This window comes from Macaca mulatta, chromosome 1, assembly GCF_049350105.2.
Source record: "Macaca mulatta isolate MMU2019108-1 chromosome 1, T2T-MMU8v2.0, whole genome shotgun sequence".
In the NCBI taxonomy this organism is placed as follows: domain Eukaryota; kingdom Metazoa; phylum Chordata; class Mammalia; order Primates; family Cercopithecidae; genus Macaca; species Macaca mulatta.
The window spans coordinates 191,448,183-191,475,673 of record NC_133406.1 but is presented as its reverse complement, the minus strand read 5'-3'; the positions used below and the strand labels follow the sequence as shown (position 1 = coordinate 191,475,673).

General features: G+C 38.2%; 1 protein-coding gene and 1 non-coding gene across 6 annotated transcripts in view; one reads left to right on the top strand and one right to left on the bottom strand.

The window, feature by feature from the left end:
* Window positions 1–27,491, bottom strand: part of BEND5 (BEN domain containing 5) — a 1,441,067-nt gene that overhangs the window by 607,036 nt on the left and 806,540 nt on the right. The gene's annotated exons all lie outside the window — the stretch shown is intronic.
* On the top strand, window positions 20,564–20,669 carry LOC114675458 (small nucleolar RNA U13). Its single transcript, XR_003726463.1, has one exon. It is a non-coding gene; the product is annotated as a small nucleolar RNA U13 (small nucleolar RNA).

The following is a 27,491-nucleotide window of genomic DNA, read 5'->3' as shown; positions in this document are numbered from 1 at the left end:
GGGAATCCAGTGAGAAATAACAAGTGTCATAACTGCTATGTTGGGGAAATCAGGCATGAATACAACATAGAAGCAGCTAACCCAAATTATTGGCTTAGGAAGATTTATCAAGGGGAGTTAAGATCTGAAGATATCATAATAGTCTGTTAAATGAACATAACAGCATGCACAAATACCCGGAAACAAGAGAAACGATGGAATGTTTAAAAACAAAAGCAGCATGTTTTGAAGAGATATATAGGAAGTGTGAGAATTGACAAGATTGACAGGATTTAGTGATTGATTGGGTTCTAGGAAGAACAGAACAAGAATAATGTTCTAATTTCTGCCCTAGACAACTAGATGAGTGTTGATGGCATCTTCTGAAATAGGAGATATTGAAGGAGCATCAGATTATGGGAGATGATAATAACTCTAATTTTGAATTCAATTTGGAGTGCCTATAATACATCAAAGACAAGATACGAAACTGGAAGATGGTAATATAGGTCTGTATTTAAAGACAGAGAACCAGGAAGCAACATACAGCTAGTAATTAATGTAATGGAGTAGATGCATTTCCCAGAGAATTCAAAAACTGATAAAAGATGAAGACCAAGGACAAGTTACAGAACATTAATATTTAGAAAATTAGCAAAGGGAGATGAACTATATAAGAGCTACTGAGGAAAAAAACAGGAGCGTGTGGTCACATGGAATTCATAAGTTTAGGACAGTGTGGTTAACAGGACCAAATTCCTGAAAAATCAGGAATTACACTGTCTGTTGGGTTTGGTGACAAGAAGGTCATGGTTGGCCTATAAAGAACAGTTTCATTGGAGTGATGGAAGCAGTGCTGAAGAGTTAGTGAAAAACAGAAAATAAGAAAAGCCTCATGTAGAAAGAAAAAAAGAAAATGACAACTTTTCATCCTCCAGCCAGCTTGATCCAAGACTCAGAGGAATATAAATAGACTCTTAAGTGTCTGGGTAAAACTTTTGACTCTAAGTCATTAAATCTCCTTTAGTGGACAAGGAGAATTATAATGATTATAAATTACAGTCATTTGATTTGGGATTGAAAAAGATCTTAAAAAGTGACCAAGTTCTATGCCACTGGAAACATCTATTTTAGAGCCAGAAGACACCAAAATATTTTATATGGCAAATGTTTTTTATCTTCATGATGCAGATTGAGCAGGGTATTATTGTTAATCTATAAAAGAAAATGCAAATCAAAACCACAATGAGATACCATCTAACACCAGTTAAAATGGCAATCATTAAAAAGTCAAAAAACAACAGATGCTGGTGAGGATGTGGAGAAATAGGAATGTTTTTACACTGTTGGTGGTAATGTAAATGAGTTCAACCATTGTGGAAGACAGTGTGGCAATTCCTCAAAGATCTAGAACCAGAAATACCATTTGACCCAGCAATCGTATTACTGGGTATATACCCAAAGGATTATAAATCATTCTACTATAAAGACACATACACACGTATGTTTACTGCAGCACTATTTACAATAACAAAGACTTGGAATCAACCCAAATGCCCATCAATGATAGACTGGATAAAGAAAATGTGGCACATATACACCATGGAATATTATGCAGCCACAAAAGAAAGAGTTTAGGTGATTTGCAGCGACATGGATGAAGCTGGAAACCATCATTCTCGGCAAACTAACACATGAACAGAAAACCAAACACTGCATGTTCTCACTCATAAGTGGGAGTTGAACAATGAGAACATATGGATACAGGGAGGGTAACATCACACACTGGGGCTTGTCAGGGGTTGGGGGGCTAGGGGAGGGAAAGCATTAGGACAAATACCTAATGCATGCGAGGCTTAAAACCTAGATGACAGGTTGATAGGTGCAGCAAACCACCATGGCACATGTACACCTATGTAACAAACCTGCACGTTCTGCACATGTATCCCAGAACTTAGAATAAAAAATAAATTAACACTTCTCAAAAGAAGACATTCATACAGCCAACAGACATGTGAAAAACTGCTCATCATCACTCGCCATCAGAGAAATGCAAATCAAAACCACATTGAGATACCATCTCACACCAGTTAAAATGGCGATCATTAAAAAATCAGGAAACAACAGGTGCTGGAGAGGATATGGAGGAATAGGAACACTTTTACACTGTTGGTGGGACTGTAAACTAGTTCAATCATTGTGGAAAACAGTGTGGCGATTCCTCAAGGATCTAGAACTAGAAATACCATTCGACCCAGCCATCCCATTACTGGGTATATATCCAAAGGATTATAAGTCATGCTGCTATAAAGACACATGCACACGTATGTTTATTGTGGCACTATTCACAATAGCAAAGACTTGGAATCAACCCAAATGTCCACCAGTGACAGACTGGATTAAGAAAACGTGGCACATACACACCATGGAATACTATGCAGCCATAAAAAAGGATGAGTTCGTGTCCTTTGTAAGGACATGGATGCAGCTGGAAACCATCATTCTCAGCAAACTATCGCAAGAACAGAAAACCAAATACCGCATGTTATCACTCATAGGTGGTAACTGAACAACAATATCACTTGGACACAGGAAGGGGAGCATCACACACCGGGTCCTATTGTGGGGAGGGGGTAGGGGGAAGGGATAGCATTAGCAGGTATACCTAATGTAAATGACGAGTTAATGGGTGCAGCACACCAACATGGCACATGTATACATATGTAACAAACCTGCATGTTGTGCACATGTACCCTAGAACTTAAAGTATAATTAAAAAAAAAAGAAAAATGAACATAGTTTTACAGATTTGAACAGCCAATTCATTAAAAAGGGATAAAAATATCAAAACATATGAAAAGTTGTTCAATCTCATTAGTATTTAAATACATGTAAAACAAAACTAAAATACCATATTCCTCCATCAAATTGTTAACTATTAAAAATAGTATAATACGTAGTATGTCAAGGGTGTTGAGGAACAAACACTCTTTTAAACAGTTCAACGTGGTTGTATATTGGTAAAAATATTTTCTAAGGAGCAGTTTGACAATATGTGGATGTTCTTCTTTGGTTCTATAATTTCCCTGCTAAATATTTATCCTAAGGAAACAATTAAAACTGCATAGAAATTCACATGCCAAAATGTTTGTTTCTGAGATAATAGGTGATGTATAAGAGCAATACTTAGAAACAATGTAAATGAATAAAAAGAATGCATCTCTTTCAATTAAGTATATATGTATATGATGTGCATCTGTATATGAATACATATATGTATATATCCTAATATATATGCATATGTGTATATCCTAATATGTATGTATATATGTATATGTGTGCATACATATAAACATATGAAGGTATATATAATATATTATATGCATATATGTATATGATGAAATACTTTGTTGTCATTAAAATTACATTTTTGAAAACTATAATATATATAAAATGTTTGTGGGTTATTGCTATATGAAAAATTATTTTAAAAAACAGCAAAAACCCAGAGTATTTTTATAATCTAAATTTTATAATAAAAGATATATGTACAAACATGCATATACACAATATATGCATGTACACAAAATGAATAAGTGTAATACATCATCATGTTAACAGAGATTGTAACTGAATTGTGAGGCCACAGGTGATTTTTGTTTTCTCCTGTAGGCTTTTCTGTATTCTCTAAACTTTTTTCAGTCAATATATACTAGTATAACCAGATAAATTAACAGTAATTGTGAAAAAATATGGCATCCAAAACCATAAAGAAATAATGTTTATTCCAAGGCAATTAAAAACAAGATCCCAAGTTTAATCTTTCATATGCTGTCTCATTGAGCTGCACATGGAAAACACAACTACAACAACAGAAAATCTTCTGTGTTAAAAGTACGAAAATCCTGTCTCATTGATAAACATAAATGCAGATAATTTTAAAAGGAACATTTACTAGGTGCCAGTCATTTCACTGGCTTCAAGTCTTTTGAGACAATTACCCTGAAAATGAAGTCTTATTAGTCCCATTTTACAGACAAGGAATGTGTTGGAGAGATTAAAGAACTTGCCTAAAGCTGAATTCAAATGTAGACCCTTCTGACCTTCAAGATGCACCTTGTCCACTACATGTTGCTGCTCCCATAGTTGACAGGCAACATATTTTTTTTTTTTTAATTTATTTATTATTATTATACTTTAAGTTGTAGGGTACATGTGCATAACGTGCAGGTTTGTTACATATGTATACTTGTGCCATGTTGCTGTGCTGCACCCATCAACTCGTCATTTACATCAGGTATAACTCCCAATGCAATCCCTCCCCCCTCCCCCCTCCCCATGATAGGCCCCGGTGTGTGATGTTCCCCTTCCTGAGTCCGAGTGATCTCATTGTTCAGTTCCCACCTATGAGTGAGAACATGCGGTGTTTGGTTTTCTGTTCTTGTGATAGTTTGCTAAGAATGATGGATTCCAGCTGCATCCAAGTCCCTACAAAGGACTCAAACTCATCCTTTTTTATGGCTGCATAGTATTCCATGGTGTATATGTGCCACATTTTCTTAATCCAATCTGTCACTGATGGACATTTGGGTTGATTCCAAGTCTTTGCTATTGTGAATAGTGCTGCAATAAACATACGTGTGCATGTGTCTTTATAGCAGCATAATTTATAATCCTTTGGGTATATACCCAGTAATGGGATGGCTGGGTCATATGGTACATCTAGTTCTAGATCCTTGAGGAATCGCCATACTGTTTTCCATAATGGTTGAACTAGTTTACAATCCCACCAACAGTGTAAAAGTGTTCCTATTTCTCCACATCCTCTCCAGCACCTGTTGTTTCCTGACTTTTTAATGATCGCCATTCTAACTGGTGTGAGATGGTATCTCATTGTGGTTTTGATTTGCATTTCTCTGATGGCCAGTGATGATGAGCATTTTTTCATGTGTCTGTTGGCTGTATGAATGTCTTCTTTTGAGAAATGTCTGTTCATATCCTTTGCCCACTTTTTGATGGGGTTGTTTGTTTTTTTCTTGTAAATTTGTTTGAGTTCTTTGTAGGTTCTGGATATTAGCCCTTTGTCAGATGAGTAGATTGCAAAAATTTTCTCCCATTCTGTAGGTTGGACAGGCAACATATTAAGTAATTAGATTTCTAAATATTACCAGAGGCTATTTGAAATCTCTAAAATAAGGCATCAGGAAAAATGGTTCTGTAAAACTATTTTAGATTTCTTGCTAGAAAATTACAAATAACTACAGGCTCTTACTAAGAAAATGTCACCAAATTACAAATTCTTTTCAATAAGCCAGTCTTTAATAGCTCTAAGTACTAGACTCTTTAATTTGAATTTGGCTGTTATGACGAATACAATAAATTAACTTGTGAAATTAATCATTTTGTTTTTAATGAAAAAATATAAATATGGAAGCTTTGCTGTGTCTATACATATGGCTGGCAAGGATAATGGCTTATGTTGAAAAATACTACTCTGCAGGAATTCCTACTGCTGTTTATACTGTAATTCAATTTGTTCTATTTAGCCACAAAAAAATGCTAGTCCTTCAGACAATCAGTCCACTATTGAGGTTCACAGCAGGTTAAAACTGAAACCCTTGCCACTTAATAAAAATGAAATCAATGATCTAATTTTTGTCCCCTCATTAGTTCATAACATAAGAAGCAGAGAGAATGCTTTATGAACTGGACCAATTCAATGAAATTGAATTTACAAATACTTACTGAGTAACTTGATATGTATCCAGCAGTCTGCCAGATGTTTTACATTTTTCATTTCATTTTTCCTAATAAAGTTTCCATGTTATAGATCATAAAATTAAGGATCAGAGACATTAAATAATCTTAACAAAGTCACATAGCCAAGAAATAGCAGCACAAGAATTTGAATCCTCATCTTCCTGAAACTAAATCCTATGCTATTAACATGGCACGAAACCATTTCTGATGTTATCATATAATAGAAGACTGATTGTATATGAAAATAAAATGACAGAGGTTTGTACAAGATGATGTTGAAATACAGAAGTGGAAGATGCTGGTGTGGGAACACTAGGAAGAATCCTCACAGGGGATGACATTTAAATAGCTGGTGTAATCATTGGTTTCAGAAGGATTTTATCATTACCCTCTTCTAACTGGTGTGAGATGTAGAGACTGTAATCCTCATTTTGCATAAGGTGAATGATACTCAGGTTAATATGCATGATACTGATATTGATGCCAATATTTATGATCTGTCAATAAATCAAGAACCAAAAATCTGGTTTTCCATTCTTAGGCCAGTGGAGTGGGTGGGGAGAGTCCTTATATAGGCTACCGAGTAGTCAAATGACATAGTGAGTGAGTGGATGGATAGTGTCAGAATTGGGCATCTTCAAAACAATTGCTAACAAGAGAATAACATAAAATTTCAATACTTCAAATTACCTGTATAACTTTCTTGCTAAGAGGCCATCCAACATTTTCTCAGACATTTATATCGATACCTACAAAACCATTTATGCTACTCTTGGACAAGCCGAAAGTAATAATTACAATAAGGAAAAAATAGAGAATATGCTTGAATTCCTTAGTTTAGGGAGGGGAGATTGAAGCTGCCTAAAAGAAATGACATTTGAGCAGAGGCTTAAACAAGGAAGATTTACATACACGATGATAGGGAGCAGGCAGAGATTCTAGGCAAAATAAAGAATATATTTAAAGGCATGAAAGAATGAAAGTGAAAAATTCTGGAACTGGGAAACAATCAAGTAGTTTGAGCTTAGCTTACATGGGACAGTATGGGAGAAAGAAACTTGCACTAGTACACCAGAGCCAGACCTTAGAGAACCTTGAATGCCAGGTGAGACTTTTATAAGTTGTCCCTGCCAGGTGAGTAAACAAAGTTCAAAGAGAAAAATACTACAGACACAGCCTTTAAGGAGAAGGTAGAGGAAAAAGAAGCAAAGGAGGAACAGTTAGAGATAGATTTTGCAGAAGCTAATGGAGAAAAGTATGTCAAGAAATATGGAGTGGTCAACCACAATCATCCACTTAAAACATCATCTCTCCTTCCTAAACTCCTCCCCTTTTTCTTTCCCTCCACTACCAAAATACTGAGTAATCTACGTTTACTATTGCTACTTCTTTGATGCCAGTTTATTCCTTAACCTACTGCTTTCTCCATCACATGGAGTCTGGCTTCTTTCTCCATCACATCACTGAAATGACTGAAAATGTCATCTGTAATTTTGGTTGTCAAAGGCAATGCTGTCCTCATTCTATTTGATCTTTCTGTGGCTCTATTGGCCAAACTTATATCTCTGGTTCACACCTCCTGCCACATTTCCAGACTCATATATCCAACTGCCACCTCAACATTTCCATGTGGATTAAATAAACTTGGCCAAAAGGAATGGTTTCTCAAATATACCCAGGCAAGTTAGATCAGAGCAGATAGTATCCAGGGAGAAACTGGTTGTCAGCACTGGATAAGAGGAATCAGGAGTTCAGGCACTGTATTAGTCTGTTCTCACATTGCTATAAAGAACTACCTGAGACTAGGTAATTTATGAAGAAAAGAGGTTGAATTGATTCACAGTTCTGCAGGCTGTACAGAACGAATGGCTGGGGAGGCCTCAGGAAACTTATAATCATGGCAGAAAAGGGGAAGCAAGCACCTTTTTCACATGGCAACACTAGAGAGAGAGCAAAGTGGGAAGTGCTACACACTTTTAAACCACCAGATCTCATGAGAATTCACTATCCCAAGAACAGCAAGGGGCAAATCCACCCTCATGATCCAATCACCTCCCACCAGGCCACTCCTCCAACACTTAAAATCATAACTCAGTATGTAACAAACCTGCACATTATGCACATGTACCCTACAACTTAAAGTATAATAATAATAAATAAATTAAAAAAAAAATCATAACTCAGGCCGGACGCAGTGGCTCACGCCTGTAATCCCAGCACTCTGGGAGGTCGAGGTGGGTGGATGACAGGTCAGGAGATCGAGACCATCCTGGCTAACACGGTGAAACCCTGTCTCTACTAAAAATACAAAAAACTAGCCGGGCATGGTGGCGGCAGCTGTAGTCCCAGCTACTCGGGAGGCTGAGGCAGGAGAATGACGTCAACCCGGGAGGTGGAGCTTGCAGTGAGCCAAGATCGCGCCACTGCTTTCCAACCTGGGTGACAGAGAGAGACTCCGTCTCAAAAAAAAAAAAAAAAAAAAAAAAATCATAACTCAACATGAAATTTGGGTGAGGACACAGAGCCAAACCATATCAGGCATATTTATTGACATGCAACTTACAGAAACTTTTTAAGTACAATAATTCAGGCAAACGTCACAATCACCTTGGAATCCAGGGGTCATTATTTCCATTTTACAGGTGAGCAAACTGAAGCTCAATGAGGTAGAGTGGCATCATTCATTTATTCATTCATCCATCTACCAATCCATTCATCCATTCTCTTACTATTTATGAGAGTTTGCTATGTGTTAGGCCCTACAACTGAGTCAAAGTTCCACGGCCAGTCCTGGTAGAGTGGGAATTCAAACCCCAGGCTGCCCACCTTTAAGTCCAAGGATCTTTTCCTTTCCACACAGTTGTATGGAGGCCATCCAATCAGGACATTTTCAGATTTGCTTGTGGAGAAATGACACATATTTATAACTGGACAGCAGTTACAGCACTGTATGTATAATAATTGGTTCTGGATAAATGTGTCAAGTGACCAAATGGATGGATGAATATGAGAATAACAATAATACTGTTCATCCTATCCCATAGGATTATTATGAGGGCCAAATGAGATTGTAGTGGAAAGAGTCTTGACAAGGGGCTATTTTAATATTCCTTTTTATTGTTTGTTGCCTCAAATCCGGTTTGGAAATAGACAATGATGCAACAATCTAGGTTGAATCCACTTCTCTATGGAGCAACAGCATTTGGTTATAGGTGATAATCTTGTCTGTTTTTGCTTACTGTCTCCTTCTCAAGATATAAACAGCTCTATTTTTCATATCCACATACTACTAGGTCCCCAAAAAGGGGTCTCAAAATCTGTTTCTTGAATAAATTTATGATTCCCAGTTTTATAGATTAGGGAATTAAAGCTCAGAAGGCTAAATGAATAGCATAAAGTCACCTGGTAATTAAGTGGCAGAACTAAAATTTGCACTCAGGTCTTCTGACTTTAATACTTTTTACAATATACTACTTTTTTGACTGAGTGTTAGGCCTCACTAGCAATTTAGATAATAGTAAAAGAATAAAAGTTAGGTACAACTTGATCATTTACAAGGTGCTTTCCCATACATTTTCTAGTGGACTCTCAAAACAACACTGGAAACACAAATTATAGATAAGGAAATCCAGGCCTGAAGCCCTCAAGATATGCAAAATTGCCTACGGGCATGGAGCAGGCAAATTCAGAAGCCAGGCCCTTCTCCAGGCTCAACATCTCTGGCTGCTTCACCTTCATATTCACACCTTTCTTCCATCAGGCTGCCCTGCCCCAGGAAAACTACCCAATCCTTTTAAGACAGCGTATTCACAACTGTACTCATTGTGCCAAGACAGGCCAGCACAGAATATGGCCTTTCAACTTGCACAGATTTCCAAAAGAAGATATTTTGTCATCTAAAAATGCTGCCAAGGTTCCAGGTACATGATTGGTGAGGAACCAGGCCAGTTGACAAAATATTTGACAAAATTCCAATTGCTGGTGATTCTCAAGTTACAGGAGATAAGGACTTCTTGGATGTGCCCATTGGCCTGCATGCAGTAGAATTGAAATAGAATGTGCAGGCGCTGTCAGAGTAATATGACATGTATCCAGATCTTTTTCCTTTTATTTTTAGGCTTGAAGTTTAGTCCTCTTTCTTTGGCAGTTTTTGGAGCCATGTGGCTGGCACAACTGGCAAATACTATAAATGCAATGGGATTGTGAAGAAGGGATAACTGCCATCATGCAAAACTAGAATTAAATATTTGTACTCCTTCTTGGGACTTTTAAAGGTGGGTGCCATTTCTTACCATTAAGAAATTGCTTTAATTACTGAGATATAAAATCAAGAGGGAAAGTCATTTTTAATGGAGTTTATATTTAAACACAACAGGAATGAGCAAGAATATTTATTGGTATTTAAAAAAAGAAGATATTATTAATTTCACTCTACTTTGAGTTATATTCAGTGTAACAAACATTGCAAATACAATGTAAATTGTATTTCTTAAGTGTAAATATCATCCTTAAATATAAATATTGTGAATTCAAATGAATTAGAGACTGAAAAGTAATATTTTACGCATTCATTCTTTATTTATTAATTCAAAAAATATTTATTGACCATGGACTCTGGAACCAAAGTCTAAGTGTAAATCAGGTATCTGCCACTTAATAGCCCTATTCTATTATTTTAAATCATTATCATTATTATTAACACATGTCAGGCCCTTTTCTAAAAACTAAACACTAAATGAGAATCTGAGTATGCTCTGGAGGACCCCAGAGGAGAAGACATGGTGCTTATCCTTGCAGAACTTGAGGTGACACCCTTGTAAGTTGTCCCTTTATTAAATTATCCTCAAATTCCTGCCAAGATTCTGACATAGGACATAAGGATAGAATATATAAGAAAACTGAAGAGGCTAGTGTGGCTGGAGTTTATGAGAAATAAGAAGGGTGAGAAAGATAAAGTTGGAGAGGCAGGCAGAGATCAAATTATGCAGAGCCTTATAGATTATGGTAACAATTTCCAATGTTACTTTAAGTATAATAAGAAGTCACTGGAAATAGAGAAATAAGGAGTAGTATCTGCATCAGAATCTAACATGAGGACTATGAAAACTGTATAGCTTCTAATTATTTGAGGGCTATAGAACACTTCAGAGACTAAATTTTCTGCTGGCTTTATAAACTCTGAAAAGTTGATGTCTTAAAAAAGTGGTCCCCAACCTCTGGATCATGGACCAGTACCTGTTTGTGCCTGGGCTGCTAGGAACTGAGTCACATAGCAGGACGTGGGGGGGGGGGCGGTATGAGTGAGCATTACCCCCTGAGCTCCACCTCCTGTCAGATCAGCAGCAGCATTAGATTCTCAGAGGAGTGAGAACCCTATTGTCAACTGCACATGTGAGGGATCTAGGTTGCACACTTCTTATGAGAATCTAACGAATGCCTGATTATCTGAATTGGAACAGTTTAATCCTAAAACCATCTCCCCACTCTCCCACCTCCTGTTTCTGGTCTGTGGAAAAATTGTCTTCTACAAAACCAGTCTCTGGTGCCAAAAAGGTTGGAGACTGCCGTCTTGAAATATCCCACCTGAAAACATTTCCTGTCTCCCTCCCCCTCACTGTCCTCCTTCTCAGAAAAAAACTCAACATATAGAGAAGAATGGCAAGATTTGGACTAATGCATATTAGGCTTCCAATCCTGGCTCTGCCACTCGCTAGCTGAGTGGCTTTGGATAACTTAATACAAATCTTTGAGCCTTAGTTTCTGCATATATAAAATGAAATAAGATTAATAATACCTGCCCTCATGAGAGTACTAGGAGAATGACTTAAGTGGCAGCAAACAAGCTAGCATAGCATTTGGCACGTAAATGCTCAATAAATATCATTTTCTTTCCCTTCTTTTCTCCTATGTCTATGCCTATAATAGTGTTAGGGCCATGACATTTAGAATTAAATAATATCCCTGGACAGTAATCATAAACCTTTGTATTACAGATGCTAGTCATATAATCTAAGGAATATCAAAATGTCATTGAAAATATAAACACAAATTAATAAGAAAAAGGCAAATAAATAATTATAATAATAAAGTTTTATAATTAATAAATTATTTTATACTCCTTTCTTCATTTTGTTCTCAAAATACCCTTGTACAATAGGCAAGTCAGATATTATTCCCATTTTATAGGTAAAGAAACAGACTTGGAGATATTCCAATATTTTAAAAAGTTCACTGCAAGGGATAGAAAAATAAACAGAATCCAGGTATTTTAATTCCTTTAGAAGGATTAATTCCCCTTCATTACTAACAGACTGGGAATATATGTTACATGGGAAATGTTGCTCCCCCTGAGACCTGCTGTTGCCCTTAGGACAAGCCAGGCAAAGTAGATACATGCCTATTCCCACCTCCCAATACTTTATCTATAGCCTTATCTCTCCCCATGTCCTATTCCTTAATTTAAGGTGAGGCCATACTGAACTTTTTGCTTGTTTTTCCTGGAACACATCACACTGTTACTTCCAGGCACATACTGCTGCCTTTGCCCAGAATGGCCTTCCTCCTCCTGAACAGCCAGGAAGCATCTCTTCATGAATATTTCTAGAGTTAACTCAAGGGTTGTTGCAGCTAGGAGGGTTTTCTTGACACCCCATGTAAAATGGCTACCTCATCTTCAGTGTCCCTAAGCACAGCCTTGTAACAAGTAATTGTATCTTGCATTTGGTGTAATTCTGTCTATCTCTGCATCATTTGCATTTGGTACAATTGTGTCTTCTGCTTCTGGACTGTGAGTTCCATGAGGGCAGGGAATGTGCCATGCTTTTAATATTCTTCTTGTCCAGACAGGGTCTGGCATGGAACAGGTGCTCAAGGAATATTTCGTAATATGGTGAATGAATTAAGTTTCCTAGGGTCCCTTAAGTTTGACCCAGAAGCCTTATACACACATAGAAAACAGTAACTCACAGAACTCCTCAGGAAGGAGTCAGTCCAAACCATCTACATACATTAAAGCATGGAGAACAAAGTGGAAAAACAAAAACAAAGATGTAGAAGTTAACAATTACTAGAACTACTGCTCTTTGGGAAACAGCCCTAACATATCATTTTCCCAACAGTGACTCTCACCATCTTATAACCATATGCCATTTGTCAATCCAGACTGAGCTGGTTCTCTAGTGTAAAATAGCCCCAGTGCTATTGCAAATGGTTCTGCCAGTGAGAAAGCAAGACCATCCATGGTGAAATGCATTTTACCAGGCCTATGCCCATATTTGAACAGGGACTGTCTCATAAGTTCTCTGGTTTTCCTGTCTGTAAGATATGGATTATATCCTGTCTCAGTGCCTATACCAGCAAGGCTGATTCATGACATGAGGCACCTAGTGTAAAAATGCTCCAAGCACTGTTAACTTGCTCTATCCTAGAATCTATGGAAAGAATACTGGAAAAAAGGTTTGAGCCAATGTGTTGCTGGCTGATGATGGCTATCAGTGGTTGCCAGGTACTATGTTAGAACTCTGCAAAAGACAGAAGAGATGGCCTGAGGGGCTATGTTGGAGGACTCTAGGGTGCCTGAGTGAGCCCATCATTGAGGAAGTTTCATAAAGTGGGTAATATGGGGTCAGGATCAGAGGTTGCTCTTCTGTATTCCAGCACCAAACACAAAATAGGCATTTCATAATTTTAAAAGGAAGGAAGGAAGGAAGGAAGGAAGGAAGGAAGGAGATGGAGGGAAAGAGGAATGGAGGGAGGGAGGGAGGAAACGAGGGAGGAAAGAAGAGAGGAAGAAGTCTGGGTTCGAAGTCTGGGTTCAAACTCTTGTGTTTAAAAGCAGCCTGAATCTAGTCTTGGATTTAATGAACATTAATTCTTTATATTTCTTTCTTATACCTCACAGTCATGCTTGGAGGCCCAGCTCACTTCTGTGCGATCCTATTCAATTTACCTAATCTACACACACACACACACACACACACACACACACACACACACACACAGACATACACACACACACACACACACATACACACACACTCTCAAACACAAATACACATCTGCTGCTCCCTCAGACCTATGCTGGGTTCTAGTGACCCTGATAAGAATGAGACATAGTCCTTACTTCAAGGACTGAACTGAGACAGACCCAGAAATAGACAATGATAATTTGATGATAAATGCTGTGAAAGAGAAATTCAGGAGGAAGGGAGACAGACTGGGCAGGGATTGACTAACTCTACCTGCAGGGTCCTGGAAGACTTCCCAGAGACAGTTGGGTTGGGCCCTGAAGGAAGAGTAAGAGTTTCCAGGCAGAGTGGCAGAGAGAGGATTCTAGGCTGAGGTCACATTGAAAGCAAAGGCAATGGGGCTGGTGGTAACACAATCAGACATCATTGGGAAGCCTAAGAGTGGGTGTCTAATGGCAGAACAGAAGATGTGGAAGAGAAAGTTGCTGGAGCTAAGGCAAGAAAGACAGGATGGGGTCAGTCCAGCCTCACCCAGGATCAGGCATAAAAAGTGTTCTAGGAAAGGGAAACAGCAGCAAAAATGACAGGAGTCCAGGATTTGACCAGAGGAACTATTTTTAGGAAATCATAGATTGAAAAGAGTAAGGGAGAAAAGGATAAGATTTAAAATTTGAGACAGGCAACTTCTTATGGCTTGTTTTGCTTTCATTTGTCTAATCTCACATCATTCTCTACTCACCACTCTTGCCACCTAACCCTATCCCATGGCTCTGCTACATATATTAAAGATAATTGATAAGACTGCCTGGTTTTGAACCCCACCTCTACCATTAGTAGTTTGTTGAACTTGAAAAGTTTTCCACCATTTCTTACCCTCAGTTTTTAGAGCCACCAATGAGTATCCATTGTATGGAATGCTTTGTGCTTTAATAATTTCTATTGATCATTTTGTATGTGTCAGGTCCCATTCCAAGCATTTTTGTGTATTATTTCATTTATTTCCAGACAACTGTTGTAATGTAGGTAGTATTTATGTCCCTATTTTATAGATGAAGAAAGCAAAACACAGTTTGAGAATTTGGTATCAGGTCACAAGGCTATAAGTAGAAGACAGGATTGGAATCCAGGCAGTTTGATGAAAAAGCCTGTGTTTCCAACTACAGTGAGTAAGATCCTCAACTTAACATGTCTAAGGTTCTTCACAAAACTAAAAATAGAGCTATCATAAGATCCAGCAATCACACTGCTGGGTATGTACCCAAAAGAAAGGAAATCAGTGTATCAAGGAAATACCTGCACTCTCATGTTTGCTGCAGCACTGTTCACAATAGCCAAGATTTGGAAGCAACCTAAGTGTCCATCAATACATGAATGGATCAAGAAAATCTGGTGCTTATACATAATGGACATAATGTTCAGCAATCAAAAAAGAATGAGATCCTGTCATTTGCAACGACATAGATAGAACTGGAGGCCATTACGTAAGTGACACATTACGTTAAGTCACGCACAGAAAGACAAATATCACATGTTCTCACTTATTTGTGGGATCTAAAAATCCAAACAATTGAACTCACGGAGATAGAGTTATCAGAGGATGGGAAGAGTAGTGGGGGTTGGGGAGCTGGTTAGGGAGGAGGTGGGGACAGTTAATGGGTACAAAAACAAATTGAATAAGAACTAGTATTGGATAACATAACAAGGTGACTCTAGTCAATAATAATTTAATTGTACATTTAAAAATAACCAAAAGATTATAACTGGATTGTTTGTAACACAAAGGATAAATGCTTGAGGGGACAGACACCCAATTTCCCATGATGTTGTTATTATGCATTGCATGCTTGTACCAAAATATCTCATATACCTCATAAATATATACACCTACTATATATCCACAAAAATTAAAAATAAAAAATTAAAACCATAAAAAATAAAAAGGTATCTAGCATTGTGGGGATCACAGAATTCATGTGTCTGTGTGGTGTGATGAAACACAGAACTCTAATGAATGAGTGAGGAAACAAGTGAGAAAATGTTGGTTGAAAGGGGAAACACCTAGCTGAGAGAAAACCCTTCTTCCCCAGGTGGCTAGCCAGGAGAATGAAGAGTTGGTAACTATAAAGTGAGATGGTGGTGGTGACTGTCTCATTTCATCAGATATACTTGTCATACATGCACCATTGTCCTGAGCCCATGAATAAAACATGGAGAAGTGCCCCAGACACCCTCCAAGGAGCATGATGGGGCCTCAGGGGCCACACCAGGCTCCCTGTGTAGCCCTATGATTGGGCTTCAGAAAGTACCCATTGCCATTCTTCTGCCTCATCCATCATCATTACAACCAACCTAAACCTCTGATTATGAAGGCACAGCCTGGTAGCAGTGAGCAGCTAGGGAGCACAATGCCTTCAAGCCAGAAGTAAAAGGACTGGGGATGGAGGAATCATAATTCATCAGCTTCAGAAAACTCAGAATGCTGAAGGCAGCACAAAGCTAATGCTTCTGACCTTATAGAGAAGCAGAAAAGCCAAGGCAGCAGGCTCAGTGAGGGAGGTGACATAGGAGGTGGATCAGGAGATGGGTTTTTCTGTCCACAGATGTCTGCAAGGTGGTGGGGTCTGGGAGGAGACATCACAGAAATATCTGCTACTCTTAATCATTCTGCAGAATGACATCTGAAAATCCATGCCCTGGAGACTCTGGGGATATGATACAATTGCCTGAATTGTCAGACAGTTTAAATGACTGTCCCAAAATCATACAAATAGAAATAGGCAGATTTAAACCCACAGCTCTGTGATTCCAAAGTCTATGTTCTTTCTCTTCTACCACACTGCCCCATGATTACACAGGAGGGTATTCTAAGATGTGTGTGCCCAATTTCACACCACTGCTGCATGTCAGGTTGCACGCGAGAGAGAACAAGCTAGCAAGTTGCCACTAGCTAGATCTTATCTACTCCAAATTTCCTATTCTCATCCCCATTTTATACTGATCCAGGCAGAAGCAGTAACTTGACCAAGGTCACACAGTAGCTAGTATACAGATCTCTGAATTTCCACACACCTCGTAAGAGGAGATAAGTTGCCACCTCCAGGTTTCCAGTGAAAACTATACTTTCAAGGCCAGCTAACAGTTGGAAGGTCATTTACCAAGAGGCTTCACATGCATGCTTGTTTACTTAAAAAAAGAAAGTAGCCTAATTATAGCCCAGTGAGAAACGAGATGTTGATGTATAAATGAAATTATGAAAAAAAAAAATCTAATGGCATGCTTGGGAAGAGCCGATAGGCTTGAAGGATGGATAGTGCTTCAAGCAGGGAAGGAGAGGGGGGCGACAAGCACTATGGCCAGGTCTTAGGCTGGGGGACAGGAGTCGCAAGTCATGCAAGTTGCTTCCAGTATCTTCCTATACACTATCCTGTCTGCGTCCAAAGCAGGGATCTTTCTGCATCCTCAGAGGGTACCTGCAAACCAACTTACTAAAGGCAGTGAGATACAATGCAAAGAACTTGGGTAACAAAATCACATGGGCTTGGCCTTGCAACTTATCAACTGAGTGGCCTTGGGTAAATCACCTCACTTCTCTGAGCCTTGATTTCTTCATATCATCAATGGAGATAATACTTATTTTGTAGGACTATAGTACAATTAAAGGAAACATACATATTTAGCATGTTCCTCAAATATATCAGGTATTAATAAACTTTATTACACTGATTACTGTAATTATTATTACTATCTATCCCTCATAATGCAAGGAGCATGTCACTGGGTTTCCAGTGGTTTCCATGGTAGTTTCCGGGATTTAGCTGTTTTCTTTAAAGGACATGGCTTTTCTTTCAAAACAGTGGGAATTGCATGTTTCTCTGAAGTAAAAGTGTTCAGCTCCCACTCAACACCCTAGCTACCTATTGTGGGTATAATTCTGAGGGGGAGGTGGGAATTATTTCTTTGAAACTTATCACTGAGCCAGAACTGAAACTGCTGAGCCAGGCTCAGTAATGCCTTCTGACTGTGGTAAGTGGGGCCCCTCCCACACTTTGGAGTGTCTTTTGAAAAATGTCTATGTGCTTCTCTAGTACCTGGGCTGGCTGTGAAGTCCGAGCAGGATGTCCTGAGCCCTGCTTCCTCTGGGTCCTGGTCAGTAGATGTGCCTAACTTGAAATTTTCTCAGTCCTCCTCCAGTGCTGATCAACCAGGGCTAGCAGTGACAATTGGGCAGGGCATGTCTCAGCCCTCTTTTCTCATTTTTAGGGTGTTCTCAATCTTTCTAGTTCCCCAGAAGTAAAGACAATCAGATGCTCTGAGAAGGCCCAGAACTTATGGTTATGGGTTTGTCCCATGTCCCAGTTCCAGGATAAGATACCTGGGTAAGCAGATCACTTCTGTGTATTTCCTTCATGGAATCATACAAGATTGGGCCCATTTTGGGTGACTCTCATTTATGTTGGACACAGGAAGAGTCTAGAGCTCTGAGATACTGACAGCCCACTACCAACCTCTGGACTTGAGCTGTGTATGGACCCAGGCATTGGCTCTTGCCCATCTATGTTCTAATCAAGGTGCTGTCTCTGGGTTTACAGCAACTGAAGATAGCATGGGTGGCAGCAGGCATCCTTAATCCTGTATCCCCCTCTGCTAAGTAGTTACCAGTCTCTTTACAGTGCTAAGATGTCCTCCAGAAGTAGCTGTCCCTATTATGAGATATCTATCTTCTTTGAAGTCTTTCAAAATTGCTACTCTGTATCTCCAATAAGTCCAATCCAAGTGTGAACGCTGTAGTCTCTTGGGCCGTTAATGAGGTGTGCCATTTGAGAACAAACTTTCCTTGCACAAACAGAACAGTTTCTCTCAGTATATGGGCTCCTTGCTTATTCTTTCTGCTGGTGGTGGTATGTGAAAGACACTTAACATTGTGCAGTCAACTCTGACAGAGTACACTGTAGAAACGTAGGGACTATGACCTAAAGCTAGAATTCAAGAGAAAACGTTGTTGGAAGATGTGTTAATCCACGTTTATGCTATACAATTCCTAATGGTACATTTAACATAACCAGCAAATAAATTATTTATTCACATTTTTCTGTATACTTAAGATGAGCCCTGCATTTGTGTTCATCATTAGAAACCAGTATTTGTGGGGGTACCATGAATGCTAAAGCATCATGAGTAACGATGTAACCAGCGTTAAGTAAACAGTATTAGGAAACTGCTGAGGCAAGAAGATCTATATTGTTTCATTACAAATATGTTCCAAAAATCCATGCATTGTGAGTAATAACAGTAGTGCTAGCTTTTTCTGCATGTGGGAGATACAAAATTATCTCCAGAAACTATGCATTTGACAATAAAGAATATGAAAAGATGGCTCCGGATACTTCATGTGCACTCACTGAACAATAAACAAATACCTAAGTATCTTCTCTACACATTATTCTAAATCTTCAGCTAAATTCATGGACCTCGCATGAGTCTATAAATTTTGTAATACAATTTTTAATCAAACTGTTTATATAGACATAGGTGTCACAAAAAATCTTTGCCTGGAACCCTGCATGCCTTATGGGTGGCCTTGGGGAGATTAATGTAAAACATGTCTAGCTAGTGACTTAACTATGGAATCTTGTCACCAGAGACAGGATAAAGGAAAATATCTGAGGACTGCTTGGTACATTGTATTTCCTCCCTTATAACTGAAGGGTCACTACAAGTCGCACCTATGCACCTACAGATATGCATAATCAGCCGTTAAAAATAAAGTTTCAAAGCAATCTTTCACAATTTGTACACATTCTCACAATACAATATTACAAGTGAGCAGCAGAATTTTATATACATTCTAAAATTCTACTATGTAAATGGAAAATGCATAGAAAAAAAGACGAAATAGGATACGATATTGAGTTGTCTTTAAGAGGAGAAATCTGAGGGGATTTTGCTGTTTCATGTGTACTTTTCACTTTCTAAATTTGCTACAATAAAATGTACTATTTTCACTTTTATTTTTCAGTTCACTGAATTTTTTTCAACATACCTCTCTCACTACTCTGCACCTGTTTCCTTTTGCCTATATACTCATGCTCCCCAACTACTTACTTTCATTTGGCTAAATCCTATTTATCTTTGAGATTCCATCAGCAACATCACTTCCTCCACGCACCCTTCTCGGGTACCTCAAAGCTGCATTAAATGTTCTTCTAATGAGCTTCCACATTATCCTATAGATTCTTATCACTCTACATGTAACTGAAAGTTTGTTTGCCTCTTTCCTATCAGTTCTACACTCCAGTGATGTTCATTACTGTGCTTGGAAAAGAATGAATACAGAGAAATATTTCTGAAATGAATATATTAATGAAAATTAAAATACAATTTAAAACTCCCTTTAAAAATATACACACATAGGCCGGGTGCAGTGACTCACCGGTGACACACGCCTGTAATCCCAGCACTTTGGGAGGCCGAGGCGGGCGGATCACGAGGTCAGGAGATCAAGACCATCCTGGCTAACACGGTGAAACCCCGTCTCTACTAAAAATACAAAATAATTAGCTGGGCGTGGCAGCGTGCACCTGTACTCCCAGCTGCTGGGGAGGCTGAGGCAGGAGAATGGCGTGAACCTGGGAGGCGGAGCTTGCAGTAAGCTGAGATCGCGCCACTGCATTCCAGCCTAGGTGACAGAGCAAGGTTCAGTCTCAAAAAAAAAAAAAAAAAAAAAAAGTGTGTGTGTGTGTGTGTGTGTGTGTGTGTGTGTATAAAATGTATATATATATACACACACACACAGATAAACACAACCTAGGAGATTCAGGGAAGTTTTTGTCACTGTTATTTGTTTAAGTTTTCCAATGATAGTTTAAAAAATTTGTTAATCATGATGATTAAGTTTTCACAATAATGTGTGAGCTGTGCCTCTCTCAAACCTTATTATGATGTTGGCCCATTACTCATCTGATGTGAAGAAAAAAACTGTTAATGCATGCTTCAGTAAATAAAAAGAGAATTTGTGGAATTGTGCTTTGACAGTTACAAAAAAAAGTGGTAATTATTTGGGGCAGTGTTGAGCAAGTATGTTGCTAAGAACACTAATTCCGTAAGATATTCTGGGGAAAAAAGAGGGAGAGAGGTTCTATAATCAAATAACTTTAGGAAATGCTGTATGCACTGGTCCCCTCTGAAGAATTACACTGTGTATTAGCATATTTCAGTGTTGTAAAAAGTCCTGCTGTAAAGAATCTGGTTAATTTATTTTTAATCCAGTACTTCTCAAACATATTTAAATATGAATCCTTCCTTTATGTAATACCTACTAACATCTATTTCCCAGAACACTTTTGGAAATGCTGGGTTTATCTCAAAATAATAAGAGTTACTTATGACAAACCCACAGCCAATATCATACTTAATGGGCAAAAACTGGAAAAATTCCCTTTGAAAACTGGCACAAGACAGGGATGCCCTCTCTCATCACTCCTATTCAACATAGTGTTGGAAGTTCTGGCTAGGGCAATCAGGCAAGAGAAAGAAATGAAGCGTATTCAGTTAGGAAAAGAAGAAGTCAAATTGTCCCCTTTTGCAGATGGCATGATTGTATATTTAGAAAACCCCATCATCTCACCCCAAAATCTCCTTAAGCTGATAAGCAACTTCAGCAAAGTCTCAGCATACAAAATTAATGTGTAAAAATCACAACCATTCTTACAAACCAGTAACAGACAAACAGAAAGCCAAATCATGAATGAACTTCCATTCACAATTGCTTCAAAGAGAATCAAATACCTAGGAATCCAACTTACAAGGGAGGTAAAGGACCTCTTCAAGGAGAACTACAAACCACTACTCAGTGAAATAAAAGAGGACATAAACAAATGGAAGAACATACCATGCTCATGCATAGGAAAAATCAATATCGTGAAAATGGCCATACTGCCCAAGGTAATTTATAGGTTCAATGCCATTCCCATCAAGCTACCAATGAATTTCTTCACAGAATTGGAAAAAAACTGCTTTAAAGTTCATATGGAACCAAAAAAGAGCCCGCATTGCCAAGACAATCCTAAGTCAAAAGAACAAAGCTGGAGGCATCACGCTACCTGACTTCAAACTATACTACAAGGCTACAGTAACCAAAACAGCATAGCACTGGTACCAAAACAGAGATATAGACCAATGGAACAGAACAGAACCCTCAGAAATAATACCACACATCTACAGCCATCTGATCTTTGACAAACCTGAGAGAAACAAGAAATGGGGAAAGGATTCCTTATTTAATAAATGGTGCTGGGAAAATTGGCTAGCCATAAGTAGAAAGCTGAAACTGGATCCTTTCCTTACTCCTTATACGAAAATTAATTCAAGATGGATTAAAGACTTAAATGTTAGACCTAAAACCATAAAAACCCTAGAGGAAAACCTAGGCAATACCATTCAGGACATAGGCATGGGCAAGGACTTCATGTCTAAAACACCAAAAGCAATGTCAACAAAAGCCAAAATTGACAAATGGGATCTAATTAAACTAAAGAGCTTCTGCACAGCAAAAGAAACTACCATCAGAGTGAACAGGCAACCTACAGAATGGGAGAAAATTTTTGCAATCTACTCATCTGACAAAGGGCTAATATCAAGAACCTACAAAGAACTCAAATTTACGAGAAAAAAACAAACAACCCCATCAAAAAGTGGGCAAAGGATATGAACAGACATTTCTCAAAAGAAGACATGCTTACAGCCAACAGATACATGAAAAAATGCTCATCATCACTGGCCATCAGAGAAATGCAAATCAAAACCACAATGAGATACCATCTCACACTAGTTAGAATGGCAATCATTAAAAAGTCAGGAAACAACAGGTGCTGGAGAGGATGTGGAGAAATAGGAACACTTTTACACTGTTGGTGGGATTGTAAATTGGTTCAACCATTGTGGAAAAGAGTATGGCAATTCCCCAAGGGTCTAGAACTAGAAATACCATATGACCCAGCCATCCCATTACTGGGTATATATCCAAAGGATTATAAGTCATGCTGCTATAAAGACACATGCACACGTATGTTTACTGTGGCACTATTCACAATAGCAAAGACTTGGAATCAACCCAAATGTCCATCAGTGACAGATTGGATTAAGAAAATGTGGCACATATACACCATGGAATACTATGCAGCCATAAAAAAGGATGAGTTTGTGTCCTTTGTAGGGACATGGATGCAGCTGGAAACCATCATTCTCAGCAAACTATCGCAAGAACAGAAAACCAAACACTGCATGTTCTCACTCATAGGTGGGAATTGAACAATGAGATCACTTGGACTCTGGAAGGGGAACATCACATACCAGGGCCTATTATGGGGAGGGGGGAGGGCAAAGGGATGGCATTGGGAGTTATATCTGATGTAAATGATGAGTTGATGGGTGCTGACGAGTTGATGGGTGCAGCACACCAACATGGCACAAGTATACATATGTAACAAACCTGCACGTTGTGCACATGTACCCTAGAACTTAAAGTATAAAAAAATAAAATAAAATAAAGATAGTCTGGAAACAATATAGACATATACATACAAACATAATTCATAATATAAATGATGTGCAAATATATATGAAGATAGTTATGACAAAGGCAGTATATTCAGTGGAAAAATAATTAATGTTAAACACTCAATAGTCAATAAAAGCTGCTAGAAAAACTGGTAAAAAAAAAAAAAAAAGAAAGAAAGAAAAAAAAAAAAAGGGCTTCCAGAGGAAGAAATTTTCTGGCTCACAGTGAAGGCAAGAAATCGGAAAAATCCTGGAGAGAGAGACAATAAGACTAAAAAAAATGTACTAATAAAATGTAACATTTATTGAGTACTTAGTATACAGCATATAGTATGTCAAGTATCTTACATATACTAGCTTAAGTTTTATAATAAATTTAAAAAGCAGAAACTATCATTCCCACTTAATGAAAAGTGAATTAAAATTCAAAGGGATTAAGTATGCTGTAGACAGCACCACGTCTGCCTGGGTTACTTCATACCCTTCCTCTAACCACCACGCTATGAGCACTGAACCACACAAACCCTCCTTCCCCTGGTGGAATAGGTGACAGAATGGAAGCACTCCCTTCCTGTATTTATTTTCCCTTCTCTTCCCTTCTTTTCTCCCTTTCCTTCCTTCCTCAAACATCCTGAGTGTTCACTCTGTCAGTCACCTGTGGAACCTGTGGTTTCAGAGATGAATAAAATATGATCCCTATTCTAAAAAAGCATCCAGTCTAGCCCACCAAGTTAGTCATCTTCCAAGCCCTGGGACACACAAACAGGTGGATAAAAGAAAGATGATCCTATGGGTTGCATCAAAAGCATGTGAAAGGCTGCTGAGGTAAAGATGAAAACCCCACCTAGGGCTTCTTCCCACACATTTCTGGGGCTGAATCCTTAGAAGAGGTATTTAGCAGTAAGGGGTGAAAAGATTCATGCACAAATCACCAAAGTAATGCAGTTTTCATTAACTAGATTTATTAGTGAACTTGGGGGCAAGCATACCTGTCCCCTATTTCAAATATTCTCTGGAGTTCTGGGAGATGAACTATATGCCAATCTGGCCATATGCCAAGAGGCTACCTGGGGAGACTAGTGTATTAATAAAATTTCACCCACACAGGGGTTAAGAAATAAGTATAATTCTGAGCAGAAATAAATACGGTCCCTACTTTTAAACTATTACCTTAAACTGTATTAGTTTAAGGTAAAGGGAGCTTTTATCTTCCTAGATCATACTGCCAGTCATACTGCTCTGTGAGTGTCTGCCTCACAATCAGAATGCAGAGGTCCATTGACAGGAATGTTTTAAGAAGGAAAGATGGAAGGGGAGAGGTGGGAAGGAAGGGAGGGAGGAGACTTGGATGAGACAATAGAGTCATAGGAGATTAAGGGACGTTTGGGGCTTTGATACCAACTGGATTCTCTGCTACAAGATTTAGGTTTAGAAAGATACCCACCACTTCCTCACAGATGCCTCATGATGCCCTAATCTCAAAAAGAATTTCAGGCTGACCTAGGGAGGCATTTTTGATCTCCCATGTGGATAAGGAGTTTCAGGCCTGCCATTCTTCTTGCTGAAGACTCACTGAGGGGAGGAGAGGTGAAGGTAAGGTTCTGCTTGAAATTCAACTAGTGCTGCATAAAGAATGATACACATGAAAAATTGATCATGACACTGCACTCAGGCAAATATTATTAATAATGCAATATTTAAACACACAACATATCCCTCTTAATGATGAAAAGAAACCCAAGGTCAAAGCAAATAAAAGTCATTCCAATGTTAACGAAAGGAAAAGAGAGAATTTCTCTACGCACATCACTCCACAATAGCTTCCTTTACACCACCATCTAACAGAGTAAGTAGCCCTTCCATCAAGAGAGGTGGCAAAACCCTTCTCAACAAGAATACTTCAAACCACTAGGCAGTTCTAGAAAAGTACAGAATTCAGGAGTTTTATCCCTTCTTTTCTCATCTTCCCTTCTGTAAAATGAAGGTAATAATACCAAAGCCTTGTTTTCCCATCTGCAAAATGAGGAGGCTACTAGGTAATCTCCAAGTTACCAAATTGCAATTTTGAATATTTATAATTATGTAGATAAATTTGGAAGCTTCTTATAGAGCTGGGTACAAGCTCAGTTCCTTCACCTACTTGGAGTAGGACCTTTGTCAAGTTACTTAACCCCTCTGAACCCCAGATTCGTAAGTGATAAAATGAGACAATAACATTCCTACCTCAGAGATTTATTTTGAGTTCTAGGTAATTCAAGATAATACTGCTAGTGAGAGGAGACATAAACATCAAGTCCAGGTCTGTTTAACTTCAAAGACTATGCTCTTTCCACTAAAATAGTAGAGAATACCAACAAGAAAAAATGTCTACAAAGCCAAGCACAGTGCAGCAGAAGCACAGGCTTTCTACTGTAGAATGCCAGAGGCAAGAGGAATTAACGTTGTCTGTGGGTGAAGGCAGCAAGTTGTTACATCAGGAAAAGAGCTCTGGAGTCAGACGCCAGTGACTCAAAACATTCTTGGTCTCAGTATCTTCTGCTGTAAAACAGGGAAAGTAACAGTACCTGCTTTACAGAGTCATTAAGAGTAAAGATGTAAAGGTTATGTATATAAGCATTCAGCACAGTACTAAGGATATAATAAAAAATGCAATAAATAATAGCCATTGCTATTATTATTCTTTAAATTACATGAAATTAAATATTATTATTATAAGTGATCAAAACTTCTAGAGTGACCTCAACACTGAACAAGATACTGGTAACCCTAAGAGAATTCTAAGTCCAGAATAGCATTATCTATTGGCTTTCCAACTTCTGTATCACAAAAGAAAAACTCTAGAAAACACATACTGTGGCCTTCAACCAGGCTTTATTCTCAGAGGTATTATTTACATTTCAGATTTATTATTGTCTCCCATGGTGCCGACATGAAATAACCTTCCATTCTCTTCCATGTTAAAAGACTACAGTGTTTCTTGGCTCCATAAATAATTCAGGGCTATATTAATATTTTAAGAAGAATAAGCAATATATTTGAACCCTAGAAAAACCACGAGGATTGAAATTAGTTATTTGTAGCTGAAAACTTAATTGCACCAACATATTGATTGTTTTTTCTTCCAGGTTTTATTGCCCACACAATGAAGAGTGCCTACTCTCATTCTAAATGCTGCATACTTAAGTATATCTGTTAGATTTTATTTTTATGAAAACTCAAAAGCATCCAACCATGAACTTAAATACTTTTGCCCATCTGATGCTAAACATAGAACCATTTGCCTTTCTTTAAAACCATGCACTCTTCTTCACAGATATTTTTCTTAGGATGACGGCTACTACTTTTCAAAAATATCAGATTTTTGAGTTAGCACTTATAACCTGGCTAATGAAAGAGAAGAAAACTATATTTTTTACCTACTATGACTCAAATATGTGTATGCATGATCTTATTTAACCCTTAAAATAACCTCCAACGTAGTTAATATCTTACATTTTTACAGATGAAGAAACTGAGGTACAAAGACATCAGTAACTTGTTCAAGGTCACAGGGCCAAAATGTGCATCCAACCCTAAAACCTAAGCTCTTTCCTCTAAACCAGGATGCCTCATAGTACTAATAATGATAGTAACAGGTAAGATATATTGAGCATTTACTATGTGCCAGGCACTGTTTTAAGATGTTTATCACAACAATCCTTTGAGATAGGGGCTATTTTTATCTCATTCCACAGGTCAGGAAAATAAAGATTAGATAGTTCCAGTGCCTTTTCCAAGTTTCTTTGATATTAAGTGATGTGCCAGAATTTCAGGTCATATAGCCTGGTTCTAGGGTTTATTTATCCTATACACACTATTGTTCTAGATAGCAAAATCTAAATAATAGAGAAGCAGGCTTCCATCAGTAAGTGAGTAAAGTAAGATGACAAGGGGCATCTTCTCAGTTCCACATGGGACACTAAACAGATATCTAATGACAATAAGGTGGCCATGACAGGAAACTCACAGATGATAAGCTAACAGTGTTAACAACACCTATTCCTGAATGTAGTCTTGGATCTTTATAGCAAACATGATCTCCTTGGTTGATCTATCAAAGTTGGCCCACCCAGTAAATCGATAGTCTACCAGGGGCCTCTGTACTACATGTAGTTGTACCCTAATGTTTCTTAAATTGTATCTAGACAGGGTATTGCCTCTATTATCTATGATGAAAGAGTTCCAGGAAGA